The 14291-nt window shown below is 43.9% G+C and overlaps 1 protein-coding gene across 2 annotated transcripts in view; it reads left to right on the forward strand.

The window, feature by feature from the left end:
* The first annotated feature begins 2120 nt into the window (after positions 1-2120).
* Positions 2121-14291, forward strand: part of ACSL4 (acyl-CoA synthetase long chain family member 4) — a 41923-nt gene continuing 29752 nt past the window's right edge. Inside the window, exons 1-2 of one of the 2 annotated variants that reach the window (XM_082488499.1) lie at positions 2121-2604; positions 14205-14265. The gene's annotated coding sequence lies outside the window, so the exon portion shown is untranslated. The remainder of the gene's footprint in view (positions 2605-14204; positions 14266-14291) is intronic. The other variant, XM_082488498.1, reaches the window with a different exon arrangement.

A 14291-nucleotide genomic window follows, 5' to 3' on the forward strand; every position in this document is an offset into this window, starting at 1 on the left:
GGTTTTCCATAGTGCTGTTTCTAAAGCCTCCACAGAACAAGGTACATTTGACTCTTCTCTTGGATACCCTCTCTGTTAGCAAGTTTAATTTGAGGACTCATTATTGTAAGTACAACCTGACAGTTTTTTTTTTTTCCTTAGATTGTAATTAACCAAAATCTGTTTCCAGTTTTGCTGAAATGGTTAATTTGACTTAGATATTCATCCTTCTGAAACAAACAAAGCATTTTGTCGAGCAACCCCGACATCACCACTGACCCTGGATGCCATTCCATGGTGCCTGGCTTGGGGACATGAGTGGACAAGCCCTGCAGGCACCAGGATTCTCCACTGAGCTTCTTGCTACGGCACGCAAGGCCAGCTTGTCCAGGGCAATGAAGAGGTTGAGGAGGAGGTCCCATGGCTTGGTGAGGGCTCCAGTAGGGAAGGCATTAAGGAAGAGGTGAGGGAAGAGTTGCACTCAGCAGGATTACACAACTTGGAGCACTTCAAATCTGTGTGGGAGCAAGAACACGCAGTCTGAGGTCGAGAGATGGAAGCTCCAACTTAAATTTGTTTGAGGTACTATGAAACTGCACCTGGAAAACATTAGACTCGTCAGCCTAGAGGAGAGATGAATGAGGTAGTGGTGCAAGGAATCTGTGATACAAATCTATAAAACGAGGAGTGGCATTAACAAGGAGTGAAGAGAGAATGATAATTCAAGGTTAATTAACACAAAAGTCAAGGGACATCGAATGGAAATACCAGACAGAAGGCTCAAAGCATACAGAAGTGATTTTCACACAGCAAGCAGTTAAACTGTGGAACTACATCAAACTGGAGATGCCAGAAGCTTATATGGATTAAGAAAGCAATTGGATTTTTCTTCCATTAATTTGTCTATCAAGAGCAGAAATAGACTACTTTTAGCTAAAAGTCTCTGAGCTGCAGTATTTGTTATCTTCCCAGGAGATGACCAGCCGCTGTTGGAAACAGCATACTGTGCTAACTCGGTCTCTGTTCGGACCCGCTGTGGCCATTCCAGTGCTCCAGCGGGCTTCTACGCAAGACATACTTCCTTACTCAGTAGCAGGACACACTGCACTAAATCCCAGCTCAGTTAATTCAAAACTTAAGACTACAGGAAGTATAAAGTAGTTGGAACAAATTACAAATAAATTCTCTTACACATTTACTGTTTATGAGAAAGATTTAGAAAATAGGCTAATGTGTCAGTGTTTTAGTTGGAAGAAAGATTTGTAGCAAATTTGTTTGCTCAACCTCTCCTGAATAAAGGGAGGTTGGATCAAAAAAATATTCGGTCTGCATAAAACAGATGTGCCTTTGGGCATCTTGCACAATCCAGGCCCTCTCATTAGTGGTGATTTGACATTAAGCAAAACAATGGGGTCTGAAGCAAATTAGAACAAAGTGAGAGTAATATGGGACCGTGCTAGAATTCATATAGCCCAAGCAAAGGAAAAACCACACAGTGATTCAGTTCGGCCTCCATCCGAGGAACTGATGTGCTTTTTGGTTCTCCAAGGATGAGAACTATTAAATATAACATCCACATTGCATATTCAGTTGTTGCCAGGAAATTGTTGCTGCCTCCAAGGTGTTGTCTTCTATAGGAACAAACTCTTGTTACCAAACATAGCCATGGCTTGTTTTCTAATTTTGCTTTTTTTTCACACACTGTCCCACTCCATATGGGGCGGGGGAGGATTGTGCTGGACTTCTGCTCAGCATAGACGGAGCATGAAATATTTCCTCTCCTTTTACACGTTGTTAAGTGGCGATGTGCCTCGCTAGAAGTTAAGTTATTTTGTGCTAGCTCTCTTCGGAAGAAGCCTCAGACTCCAAACCACGTAAAACCATCTGCCGAACTCTTGCATGAATCATCGGGATATTTGTGGCCTCTGGCTTTTTGAGCCGCGCTGTGAGTAATCCCGGTCGCTCTCGTCAGTGCTGCTGATGAAACCCCATCTCCCGTGTTCTGAGTAAAGCGCGGGGGGGGGGGGGGGTCTCCCACCGGCCCTGGTGGGCTCGGGGGCGGTCAGGAGCCACGGCTGGGCGACAAACCTCCGCGCTGCCTCGCCCAGCCGGAGCGGTTGGCACCGGCGGCACCGTAGCTTCCCCGTCGGGCCTGCGAGGAGCGGCTGGGCCGGGGCTGGCGGTGGTTCCCGCCGTGTGCCCGTAGGGTCCGACCGTCCCACGGAAAACGAACTGTACCCGGCGGAAAACGACCCACAGGGGCGGTGTAGCGGTGCGGGGTGGCGGCGCGGCACAGCTCTGCCCGGAGCAGACCGGCAGCCCGCCTCCCTCGGACCGAGGGGACACCCCCTGACCGCCGAGCACCAGCCAAGGGCCGCCGCCGCCGCCCGTCCCCGCCTCCCCCCGCCCAGGGACCCCCGCCCGCCCCGCCGCGAGCCCGCCCCTGCCCCTTCCTCCGCGGCGGCGCGTCACGGCGGCGGCGGCGGGAGGATTGGACGGCGGAGCCGGCGCCCTCCCCCTCCCTTCACCCCCCGCTCCGCGCTCTCAGCCATTTTAGCAGCCGGTGGAGCCGCCGGCCCCGTTCTCCGCCGGCAGCGCCGGGACGAGACGGTGGGGCGAGGAGAGGTGAGTGCGGCCTGGGGAGGGTCCCCTCAGGCAGCGTCTGGGACGAGGTGAGGGGCGGGAGGGTCGCCGCCGGGGATGGGACGGCGGCTGCTGTCCCGCCGGGTCAGCTGAGGGAAGGAGCGAGGGGTTACGCGGGGTGAGGTTCCTCCCAGCTTCCCCGAAGCGGCGGGCATGGCTCCTGGGAGGGCTGGGCTCGGCACCCCGGGGGCGGGAGGGGAGCGCGGTAGGCCCCGGGCAGGAGATGGCCCCGGCCCCGGCCCGGGAGCAGGTGGGGGGCGGCGGGAAGGCTGAGGTGGCGGGCGGCGGGAAGGCTGCCTGAAGCGCGGAGCGGGCCGGCTATCGGCAATAAACCCGCCCAGGAGCGTCCTGCCGGGGCTCCCTCTGTCAGCGGCCCCCCCGGGGCGCCGCTGCCGTCCCCCGTCCTCTCCTCGGCCGCCCCGCGCCCCTGCTGTCGGCCGGCAGCGGGCTCCTCGCCGGCCCAGCTCGCCCATCGCGGCGGAGGCAGCCGGCTCCGCTCCTCGCTGGTGCCTCAGCGGCATCCCTGCCCCGCTCCTCCCGCCTTCCCGGGCAGCCCGGCGGCGTTGGCGGGCCCGCCCGGTACGGCGACAGCGCCGTCTCCTCCCTCGGAGCCCCCCCCCCGCCCCCCGGCGGAGATGCGGCGGAGGAGGTTGGGCTCAGGGTATGGGCTGATGCTGATGTAGCACACGCAGAAGCGTGGGGAAGTGTGATTCATCGCCCGGCGCCACGCACAGGGCATGTTTTTCTGTTTCACGTCAGGAGAGCACCTGTTCAGGCAAAGCAAGAAACCGGTTGAATGTTTTTGTTGTCCTCTTGAGATAAGTTTCACCGTGCGGCGTTTTAAAGTACGCTTCGTGGATTTGTAAAGCTTATTTGCAAAGCCAGTGTGTGTGCAGGGCACGGCTCCCCAGGCCAGGAGCGCGGCCGGCGTGGGCCGAGGACAGGGGCTCTACTGACCACCGCTCATCCAGCGCGGCCGCTCTGCCTCCCGCCTTAATGGAATAATTATAGCGACTTTTGAACTATTCTGTACCATAACCCCTTTTTTCCTAACGTAATTGTTTCATATTTGATTCTGTTTTTCAGTGCTCAGTAAATACAGGTGGGGGTTATGGAGAAATTTGGTGTAAATTAAGGATTGTTTCATGTAAAGTAAATGGACAGCTGTAGTCCCTGATGGCTGTAAAAGATGATTGTCAGGTTAAAGATAGTATCTGTCCTTACTCGATTGCTCTTTTCATCTTGGGCTGCTGTAGCATAAAAATGCGAATATGACATGCTATTATAGACAAACTTGTATTTATAGCCTTGTCAATTTAAAGTGCAAAAGTTAGCAAATAAAGCTGCAAATAGCAAGTAGAAACATATGATCTTTTTTCTTTTAATTAAGTTCTGCTTTTTGAGTCTTTGGGATTTGTCATCTCAGAATAACTGCAATAATTAAAGACATGGATTTTTTTTCCCTAAGATGTGAATATCTTAGATTTTAAACAAATAAATCCCCAAACCAATCTTTTCTTCCAAACCAGAGACAGAATTAGCAATGTTCCACAGTTTCAGAAAGATTATTTGGCTTCATTTTTTTTCTTCTGCTCTTCATGCATTACAAAGTTCGTGGTTTAATACAGTTCTGCAGAAGCCTTGAATATTTCCACATAAAAGTTATTTTAAAAAATATTTAATGTACTTTTAACTTGCCTCTCATTTCTTTGTATTTGCCAGTTCCCCTTCGTTGTTGTCTTAAACTACAGAACTGTATAAACTTGAAACAGAAAAGACAATTTCCTCCCACAAGAATCCCACTGTGGTAAGGTTTTCATGATGTGTTAATTATTTGGGTATTTCCATCTCATGAAACTTTACTCATGTATTACCTGTAACACTATCTGTAACCTATACTGTGCAAACAAGTGACAGTGTTGCCTGGTGTCTGCCGATTGAATAATCTAACATTTATCATCAGCTGTAAATTTTCAGCATAATAAATGACCTGTGTTCAGTGGATGACACCTCCTTCTAACATGAGGATTATGCTTCAGCCCTTTTATAAGACTAGAGAAACCAGCCTTGAACAAATCACTAAGGCAAGACATTAGATAAAAATATATTTCAAGTGACGTTAAGATACGTATCTAGTAAAATAGATGCAGCCTATTACACTGTTTTAGATGAAGTTAATACCCAAATATTGAACAGTAGCCTGAGTCAAGTAAACATGCAAAATCTATTGAAGTTAATGATTAATAAATAGACTTAGGTAGTTAACATGACAAATGAATGAGTGCTTGTTTGTAATAAAACTGTTCTTAATAAGGACCTACCTAAGCCAAAAAAGAGTTGGAGTTAATTATTAAGGGAAATCTTCATTGTATGTGCAACTAAGCATGTGGTCACTGTGCTTCAGGACATTTATTTTGCCAGGAAAGAACGAAGTTTATGGAAGGAGGGAAGCAATTTTGTGAGAAACAAGAAATTAATTTACAGTTTTGTTCCATTTATTCATATGTTGGAACCTTGTTTAGATGGTGCGATGTCTTCCACCCTTTTTGTGGATGGCACATCTCAAAAATTGGCTGTGCTGTTTCATTTTTCTGGCATTCTATGGCAGCTGGAGGGCGACTGCTTTGGTGTTCATCACTTCAAAGTTCTCTCCTCTTCTCCCTGTAACTGGGATTAAATGATAACTGGGATAGCCGATTGCTGTCACATTTCTATTTGGAAGGTGCTTAGTGGGATAGGCTAGCTGTACGGAAGGGCCCAAGGGAAATGTCAAGAGAGTATTTCTCCTCTGCTAGTAGAGCTATGCTTTACAGCGCATAGGAATTATTAGTACTTTGCTACTGCTTTTCTTTTGTTTCCTTGTTTTTTCTGGTTGGGGGTAGGGAAGGGAAATCAGGATTGTCCATAATCTGCTGACACTTAGTAACTGTATGTTTCTTCAAAATCTTGAACTCGGTAGATAGGCACATAAAAACAAAAGATGAACACAGCACTAGTTATTTCTTCTGTGGCTGCTCACTCAGAGTAACTTGTATCTCGCTGAAAGTAAAGCACACGCTGGAAGTGGTGTGACAGGTTTCTGCAATGATCTGTGGTGGATGTGAAGCCTGCCAGGGCCCTCTCTCACAGGTTGCTCTTTGTGGTCCGAGTGGTGGATGGGGAGAACATTGCCTTAATCCTGGATATGCTGGAGCTGCGAAAAGTCTTTGCTTGTTTTATATGAACGTGAACTAAAAGACGCTGTATGGAATCTGGCTTGTGCTTGCAAAGACGAAGACGTCTGGCCAGTTGCCAGAATTGTTTGGGAGATGTGGTTTCAGTTTGCTTTTCTGCAGGAGGTACCTAGTGCAGTCCCCATCGAGCTGCTTGGCTGAGATCAACAAAAATAATTGAACAGAACTGAATAAACTACAGTAGATCTGCTTTCCCTGCCCCACTTCTTAGGGCTATCAGTTCCTACCTAATACTTCATATAAAGTGTACTTGTAATCAAGATACGGCTTTAATCATGCGCCAGATGTGCATAACATTATTTACTTGACCGAGTGCATGATACAGAGGTTAGGAATGAGTGGTGGGGGTGGAAATTCCTTACGCTGCTGCTGTTGCCCTACATAGGATGCCTTTCTACTATTCAGGCTACCGTGCTACTTTTGACTTGTGCTGCCATAGCTTGTGGTACCTTTTGAGTCAGGACTAAGCATGGTGTTGGCTTGAACTTGATCTTCTGCAGAGCTTAAGTATGAGGAGCATGTGTGAGCAAGGCATGTTGGTACAATTGGCTGTAGAGTTATTTTACATTTTAAGATGATCCCAAATATAGTAGAAAACTCAGAAGGCACATTGAACCATTTTTCAGTAAGGAAATAAATAGCACAGGCAGTCTTGGGAAACAGAGGAGCAGAACAAGTAAGGAAAGGTGATTGTGGGCATGGGGCTGGGAGGGGTGGGAAATGTTTTCCTTTAGCCAACATGTTGCCAGAATGTGAATTTGTATAATGGGTGATTTTTAAAGTTTGTGTATGTGAGTTGCTTATGATAGAAGTGAGGTTGGAGATGATGCTACCACATCAAAAAGTCAGCATGCATTTTTATTTGCTTTGCTTTTGGCTTAATAGCTGTGTAACCTGAAGGACATGAGGAATTGTTTCCCTTTCTTTGCTTCAGATAGAGCTAAGCACTTGGACTTTCCATTGAAATCAAGGAGTACTTTTCACCTCAGTTAAGTGTTTTGTAAGGAACCCTAGAGATTGAGAAAATGCCTTTTTTTTACCCCCTGTATTTAAATTTTGCATGGTTTTTGTGGTACAGTTAGCGCCAAATAGATGGATATTGTGCAGCTGGGAGTTCACTGGGATTCAAGGTGAGGTATCTTTATCTCCAAGGTAGAGATAAAGTGATCCACCAATTATCACAGATTTAAGAGTCTTGGATTTAAAGTGATCCAAGGTGGATCTTTGGTTATAACTTTAAATCCGAGACTCTTATATCTATTATACTTGAATACCATAGTTGTTCAGTAAGGACAAAACTAATGAACTGGAATTTCCTTCAATGTATATTGATGTGACTATTGATCCCTAGAGTACATTACTGCTTCATCAGTCGAGCATCTTTTCCTAAAAAGCATACTTGTAACTTGCCTATTAGGCAACAGATTGATATTTCTTTTTTAATTCTTTATTATAAATTCATGGCTCTGTCAATAGCAGCTGTTAAGTGTCAAAAACCAGAGCAGAGTACCTTCATGCACATCTGTTTTACGTTAAACTGTGTGATGATGCTGTGGCTCATCTCATAATTTTTGCTCATCACTTTTGTTAGAGTGCAGGGAAAATGCTCGTATTTCCATACCTTGGTAATCGGGAATTTTTCATAGCATAGGTGCATAATGGCAGTTACAATATTAATGTATATATCAACTAAAAGAAAATCTAGGTATGCTTGAAAGCCTGTGAAATTAGAAACAAGCTGACATGGCAAGGACAGATTTAAAGTAGCACATTACATTCCCATACTTGTACTCTTAAAATTTGCACTAATTAAAGAGACTTTTAAATTACTATTTTAATAACTCTGAAGTGGTATTGTTTTAGCTCTCCTTACTATAGACAATATTGTAATACCATGACAGTTACAGAAATGCTTGTGTTCAGAGGATTTCTTTACATTTATTATAAATTTAAACAATTCTTTATAATTTATTTTTTAAATGTTAATGGCATGTTTAGCCTACCTCATTGTACTTTTGTTCTACTATAAGCATGGCCAACAAGTAAAAATTTTTTCTTAACATCTTGCTAATGGTTGTGTTTTGCAAGTTACTTGTTAGATCTCTACAGCAGACCTGTTTAGGTTTTTTTAGCTATTTTATGATACTGTGCAACCCATTTTAAAGTGAAATTAGTATTAGTACAGTGTACTCTGATCCTTGCTCTACTTAGCTAGGTGCTTTACCTAACTGTGTAGCATTTTAAATTTAAATAACGCTTAATAAACCTGACTTACATTCTAGGGGACAGAACAGAAGATTCATGTAACAATAAAGGATGGATATTTTTTTTTCTAAACCACTGTTCTAGACATCATAAGATACAGGACGCATTCTGAACCGCACCTTCACTGAGGTTTTCCTCTGTGTGTGCAGTTACTCAGTTTCAACTATAGTTACTACAGTTAGATGTCTAGTTTGTAAAACTGCTTGTTTGTGTGTTTGCTTGTCTAACTTTAGAAAAGTAACTTGAGCAGTAACAGCCCCTTTAGCTAAGATTCTTACTGAGTATTGTTCTTCCACGGCAGTCCACGAGCACGCTGCGTGTGCAAGGCTGGGCTCTCTGTGAGCAGTGATGCCCCTTTACACACCAGTGTGGGGTTTCACATCTCTGGGCTGCTGCGGTTGGGGTTATCGGGGACTGAGCACTCAAAAACACCTTCAATTCCATGCGGAAATTTTTGACTCTTAAACAACACAACTCAAAAGAAGTGTCAAGCATGCATATGCTGCTGCTTATTTCTTAACATATTTCCTCCGGTTCCCAAGTAGTTGTATTTTTGGCCATGCCTCTGCCCACCAGACCTTTGGACTTCTGTAACTGTTGCATCCCTTTTACACTTTCTACTTGGCTCCATTGTCAGAAATGGAGAGTAGCCCATAAAATAATTGAATAACTGTCCTCCTTGGTAAGTGATCCTTAAGGCTTTTTAAGGCCCTTGTTTGCACAAATCCTGCTCATAGGAATAGCAAAATATTAGCATAGAGAGGAAATGAATAAATTATAATATTAAATATGTGATACTGCAAAGAGAAATTTTGTTCAGTGTCGGAAGTTGTTAAAGCGTGTTTGGTTTGTATTTCCCAATTCAGTGTCTTGGAAAAGAAATATAAAACAAATAAATGGTTTCTGCAGAGCACACGTGTGCCCTAAGGCACTTCTTTCGTGGCTGTCAGAACATCTTTGTTACACAGTAAGAACGGACTTAACACTTGTGTTTGGTTTTCTTTATCAGCCTGCTAGTGCAAGTGAATTTTTCTTACTATCCTCAGTAGCACAAATGCTTCTACAGATAGAAACACTGCAGTACTGATAGATCCAATAGCTCAACATGAGCCAGCAGTGTGCGATCGCAGCCCAGAAGGCCAACCGTATTCTGGGCTGCATCAGAAGTGTGGCCAGCAGGTCAAAGGAGGTGATTCTGCCCCTCTACTCCACTCTCATGAGACCCCACCTGGAGTACTGCATCCAGCTCTGGAGTCCCCAACATAAGAAGGACGTGGACCTGCTGGAGTGTGTCCAGAGGAGAGCCACGAGGATGATCCGAGGGCTGGAGCACCTCTCCTATGAGGAGAGGCTGAAAGAGTTGGGGCTGTTCAGCCTGGAGAAGAGAAGGCTCTGGGGAGATCTTATTGCGGCCTTCCAGTACCTAAAGGGGGCCTTACAGGAGAGCTGGGGAAGGGGTTTTTACTAGGGCATGTAGCAATAGGATGAGGGGGAATAGCTTTAAACTAGAAGAGGGCAGGTTCAGATTGAATATTAGGAAGAAGTTTTTCATTTTAAGGGTGGTAAGGCACTGGAACAGGTTGCCCAGAGAGGTTGTTGAGGCCCCATCCCTGGAGGTGTTCAAGGCCAGGCTGGACGTGGCCTTGGGCAACCTGGTCTAGTGGGAGGTGTCCCTGCCTATGGCAGGGGGGTTGGAACTCGATGATCTTCAGGGTCCTTTCCAACCTAAACTATTCTATGATGATTCTATGATTATTTTCCAGCATGCCCATTTCTTGCGGTGGAACCCGAAGGCCCCTGGCTGTAGACAGCCGTGTGGCCGAGGGGCTGACTGTACGATGAGTGCGGGCAGCTCCTAGCAAGAGCCTGCCTTCAGCAGCAGAGAGAGCCTGCTAGTCTGCATCAGTCATATCTCTACTCTCCACAGCATCAAGTGGATGTGCCTATTGATTCCTGTCCTCAAATTTTTATATTTGCCACTCTGCTATAACGTATGAACTACAATTCTTGGTTCAGGATAACATGTACTGATGAGCCTGAAACTAAAGTCAACCTCTTGCTGGTCTGTGAAAGAGAAAATTAAAGGTATGCTGTGTTTCTGGAAACTGAGCAACTTAGTGGCTCATACTACATCCCGCTTACTGGGGTCAATAGCAAACTTCATAGATAACAGTATGTGCTAAAATAAGAACTTTCCCAAAATAAAAGATTGTTTATTTTTGTGTTTATGTAATGATTGCTCATCTGGTTAAAAGTCCGATATATTTTAAATAAGTTACTGTTTTGTACGTTTTATTATGTGCGTTTCTGTACACTAGGAGCCACCCATACGACTTGAACCAAAAAGTCTACTAAGAAAGTTGTGTTTAGAGAAACATTAGGCTGCAACTAGTGAGTATTCATCTAATGCTCTGCACTGTGGGGTTCTCGCACTCGGTGAAATACGAAGAGCGCTCGCTATCTGTCAAGTTAGGCTACAGATAAGCAGGTACTACAAAATGTTCCATTAACTTCACACAATGTTGCAGTTCACAATTCTGCACCTATTCGTGGCAGATTATGTGGCACATTCAGCTGCCACACAGCTTTCCACGTTGCAACTTTCACATTTAAACGAGTGCTGCCATCAGTGTCCTGTTGAGTTTGCAGGGCCAGGTGAAGCTAGTGGTAAGAGTACAAGGAGCCTGTGCTTGATACTTGCTGGTAAGAGAATGCAAGTATCTTGTTGGGGAAGAAAAATAAAATAGCAAATTGATGTAACTGGTCAGATTTACTGAAACACTTCACATTACCTAAGCGATCTGTCAGGTACTTTGTTTCTTCTCTAGTAGTTATACGTGCAGTCATCTTTGAAAAGATCTTACTATGTTCAGTTTACCTAAAGTACATGATAAGTAGAATACACAGCGAGTCATTCTCAACAAATATTTTGTCCTGGAAGCTAGAGGAGTTGAGCAGCCTGTAAAACATCACTACTTCAAATATGCCAGTGAAGTTTGAGGAGCTGGAAACTGCATATTGCTGCATGCTGAATGTTGGCTAGGAGCAAAAGCCCAAAAATTTATGAATGAGAGCATTGGTTTCATAGCTTAAACTGTCAACTCAGTAGTCAGCTGCTGTTTCCTGTACTATACAGCCACTTTGGATTAGGAAGATTACTGGCTCCTGACCTTCAATAAATATCAAATTATGCATATTAAAGTATTTTGGAATATATAAAATTAATCTGTAATAAAATTTTTAAAAGACATTTCAGTGTTTGGGAATGAGGTTTGGGGGTGTTTGGCTTTCAACAAAGATAAAAGTAGGTTAGTTGTCATGCTACAGCTTCTGGTTGTTTTTTTTGTTGTTGTTGGGTTTTGTTCCCCCTCCCCCTTCCCCTAATCCTGTACTTCCATGAACACACTAAGCTTGCGAAAGCTGCAGTCAGCACTCACTCACTCTGGCTCTTGGCAAAAAGGAGGGGACAGACTGGGACAGCAAAAAAATGGGTGGAGGCTGCTTCTTCCAGCAATAGCTCCATTTTATGCTTGTAGGTCTGTTTTATGTTAAAGTTCTTGCAAAGCTGCAGCGTAAAGGTGCAAGTAATTCTGTGTCATCTGACCTGAAAACCAAGGTTACTGCTTCCTCCCTTGTGCTGGCACTTGTGTGCTGAATAGGGAGTGGCGTCAGGCAACTGGCTCGACTTAAAGGTTATGTAGAATTGGCTGCCCACAAAATTTGCAGCCCAAGGGAACAGTCAGAAAGGGATCATCACAGTCCAGACTTAGATTGAGTTAGCTGCCATGAACTTGAACAGTCAGATAGCCAGCAGGCTTGTTGCACTGGTCTCATTTCTCTGTTGAAGTCTCTACTACACTGAGGTTATGGTTATGTCAATTCAATAAAGTAATTTGCTCAAGTTGTGTTATATTTGCTTTAAGTACTAACCTCTCTTCTGTTGTTAGTATGGCACTTTTTGTTTTTGTGGGTTTTTTTGTGCAATGAAAACATACATGCTGAAAGGATCTCAATGCTATATAGGGAAGGTGTAGTTTCACAACGATATTTTCTATAGCTGTGAATGTTAGAGAAGAGTTGAGGCAGTAAATCTGCAGCTAGTGGTAATGTCAAATAACAGCAAAGGGATCTAGCAATAGAAAAGAAAAATGAGAAAGCAGTGAGAGATGAGAGGTCCTGGTTTGTGGTGCCTGTGGGTTTTTTGCACCAGACGCAGAAGTAGGAAGCAAGGATGGAGTAGTTTCTATCTGTCCATAGTAGCCCATTAGTTTGCCATTTTGCACATTGCTTTCCATGAAGACACCTGTATGTACAGTTGATTCATACTGTATATTTACACGGTATAATTTAATAATGAATTTAAGATAGCCTTGGTTTTGTGCCCTTGTTAGAGAGATGTGTTTAATTTTCATTATGAAAATGGATTCTCTGTTTATTTCATAAGCATGCAAATAGTTTTGCATTTCTATGAGCACCTCTGAATAACTTGGTCAAAAGTGCTTTCATTTTGAAACGTATCACCACAGGGAAGAGGAACAACTGGAAGGTGAAACTAAGCTTGCTGTTCTTCAATAAAAAGCAGGGTGAGAACGTGGGAGATGGAACAGGGATCAGAGCAAGATTATGCCTTAGAAAACGGTGGAGAGATCCTGCTTGTATGAGTATGCTACTTTTTGCCATTCTGGGGTTGTCAGTACTCAGTCTGGCTTGTTTGTATACCTTATCCTTGCTGTTCAAGGTCATGTAAGAGAAGCTGTATTGGTATTTCACTGAAACGTGGTCTTTTAGGCCTTTAAATAGTGGTAATTATGCAGCGTATGTTACAGTTCCGGAAAACTGGACTGAAAATAGTGAGCAGTCTGGCAATTTTAGTCTAACATAACTGAAGATAAAAAGTTGTTCTAGCCTTGAACTGAGTTCAGGTTATTTAAATGCTCAGAGGTGGCTTGATGAATGATAATTACATACACAGAATGGTCAGCAGTAAGTGTAAGGTTCTTTCCAGATCACATTACCTAATGAAAAAGAGCAGATGGTGCCCAGGCTTGTAGTCTTTCTCGCCCCCATTCCCCAATGTAAAAATACTGCGGTTATTCAGGTATAACCTACACCCAATTAAAAAGTTATCGTTTGGAAAATAATCCTTGTTTAACCTGGGGCAAATGAGTCTGATGTGCAGTGGGGAGAGAGATGAGCAAGCAGTGGCAATCAGCAGAGGCAGAAGGGTTCATGGAGGAGGAGCAGGGCTTTGGGGAGACCTTCTCTGTGTTACCTGACTATGCAGGTCGCTGTCATTGCAGCTGGATCGTAATTGCTGGAGCATATGCATGAAAATAAGATATAAATGTAGCTTGTGTGTATGGTAATACTACTTTATACCTAAAGTATGAGATTTTTGGACCACACCAACTGCTTTAACACTTGCTTTCCTGCCTTTCTGAATTGCAGTCTGTGCCCAGACATTGGATGCAAGTGTAAAGGGGTTGTGCGATCTTATCTGAAAGGTCAGAGCGGATAAGGTTTCTGTTGGCTGTTTCTCTTCATCGGTGTTCCTCAGACAGACAAAACAGTTTATTACATGTTACCTCTTAGTTTATAAGTTTACCTTTCCTTAAAAAGCTGAAAATGAAAAATGTTTCCATAACTGGGATAGCATTAAGTAGATTTATCTTTAGGAAAGGTAAGCTTTGAAGTTGAGGCTATTAAAAGCAGTCTAATGTCATAATGCTGGTTTTAACCAAGAGTAAATTTTAAAACTTTGTCAGGCACAGAGGTTGGCAGTGTGTTACATCATTCAAACACCTGAAGACACTCAGATGAGGTGAAAATATAGCACTTGAAACTCATTACATTATCATCCTTAAGTGGTATCCCCTGACCTAAAGTAAAGTTCATGATGAACCTGTTCCACGTTTTCAAATAGCAGGTAGTATTTTGCAATTGTACAAATGGTATTGACAACAAACAGCTGACAAAGCTCATATTACAAATCTAGGAAAATGTTGGATTGAATGGTTTGTTTCGATATATTTATAACCTAAGAGCTGCCTAGAATTTTCACTATTTATTTTTTTTCTTTTTTAGATTTTTCGTGAATTTATTGACCTGCTTACCTAGAACCATTTGAATTGCAGTTGCATTAAAGGTAAAGAGTGACTTGGGTTTTTTGTG

The sequence above is a fragment of the Vanellus vanellus genome, assembly GCF_965231255.1.
Source record: "Vanellus vanellus genome assembly, chromosome: 10".
NCBI lineage: Eukaryota > Metazoa > Chordata > Aves > Charadriiformes > Charadriidae > Vanellus > Vanellus vanellus.